Source organism: Vidua macroura, chromosome 3 (genome assembly GCF_024509145.1).
Source record: "Vidua macroura isolate BioBank_ID:100142 chromosome 3, ASM2450914v1, whole genome shotgun sequence".
Taxonomy (NCBI): domain Eukaryota; kingdom Metazoa; phylum Chordata; class Aves; order Passeriformes; family Viduidae; genus Vidua; species Vidua macroura.
Window position 1 is genome coordinate 52,528,552 of NC_071573.1, and position 1,786 is coordinate 52,530,337.

The following is a 1,786-nucleotide window of genomic DNA, read 5'->3' on the forward strand; positions in this document are numbered from 1 at the left end:
TATTTGCTTTAAGTGTTGGAAAAAATAAAAGTTAGGTAATTGGTGTGTATGTTTCTATCTTTCCATTCCTGTAGGAATAAGTAGGGGGAATATCTCTGCAAGGTACACAGTTCTCTGACCCCTTCATTCAGCTCACCTAGTCTCTTTCTTCTTTAGTCACATTTCCTGCACTTTCTACAGGTTAGACATGATCAAGTTTGCGTTTGGATTTTAAGCATCCATCCACTAACTGAAATGTCTTTAGCATCAACCGAATGGTTTGTTTTCCCTCTCCTGTTTCTGTCAACTGAAAAGAAATGTACTAAGTGCTTTTGGTCTGATGCCTCAGACCCAGACCCCCTCTGCCTCAGGTACAATAGGATTCAGCACATGCAAGAACTGGACTCTTCTGTCAGTCATTCTTATAATTTTTTTTCTGTGTCCTTTATTTCTGTATTTGGACTTTTTGCCTTCTTGTGCTGGGCTGACCCTAGCTGTCAACCAACTACCCACCAGCTTCTCACTCATCTTAACATGGAATGAGGAGAGTGTGAGAAAAGCAGAAGTGGAAACCTCATGCATCAAGATAAGGACAGTTCAACAAGTGGAAAAACCCTGCATATGTAAGCAAACCAAAAGAAGGAGTTAATTCACTACTTTCCATCCTTGGACAAGTTCTAATAAAGCAGACTCTTTGCACACCTAACAATTGATGCAGAGAACAAATGTCATAACTTGAATACCCCTTCCTCTTCATTTCCCTGAGTTTAATAGCTGACCACGATGCCATTTGGTGTGGGATATCTCTTTGGCCAGCTAGAGTCAGTGTCTTTCCCTGCCAACTGCTTGTGTGACTCCATCCACTTGCTGAAGGAGCCAGAGTGGGAGAAAGCCTTGATGCCATCCAAGCGCTGCTCAACAGTAGCCTTGTGTGTTATCAACGAAGTCACAAATCTACCATAGTCACAAATTTTAGTCACAAATATGCCATAAAGGTTGCTGTGAAGGAAATGAACTCAATCCCAGCCAGATTCAATATGATTTCTCACAGGAAGATATGAATTCCAGTAAATGTCCATTTTAGAATCACAATTTTTATTGAAAACAATTGAGCATTGAGATTTCTTCTCCACTTCTGTGAGGTTAATAACTTTTACTTGGTAATTTTTTGTACTGAGTTGCCACTGTTGCTACTAAAATGTGTAGTCTGTTTTGGAGATGTTAGTTTATCTTGAGCTATGGTTATTGGGGAAATGGATTTCCTAACAGATTTTGGTGGACTTATGCTCTGGACTATTTTAAGATACTAAACAGGGCGAGATTTTAGCATTCTCTTCAAGTGTATCCATACCTGTTAGAAAGTAGTAGCCATAAACATTGTAGTAAGAAAGAGAAAATTGTATGTGTTACAAGCATGTGCTTTCAACAGCTCAGTATGATTGCTGTATATCAGGGTCAAATTGCCTGCTACAAAATGCTGGTCCAAGCTCAAAGACCTTGTTAAGACAGCACAGAAAAGTTTTGCAAACTGATGGAGTCTTACCTTTTTTTACTGGTTAAATTAGATGTAATAATGCCTTTTTCATAAACCATCCTGCTACATTATGCTGTAGTACTCTGATAAGTAAGTGGTTTAAGTTCTAGTTAAACATCTTTGCTAAATCAAGGTAACTGTCTGTAAGCACCTACTGCTAAGAGCTGCTATTACAGTAATTCACAATTGCTTGCACAGTAACTTGTTACCCAGTTATTACTGTGATGTTATCCTGGTCCATTCAATCCCAAGTTTTCTGTATCTGTACTCATT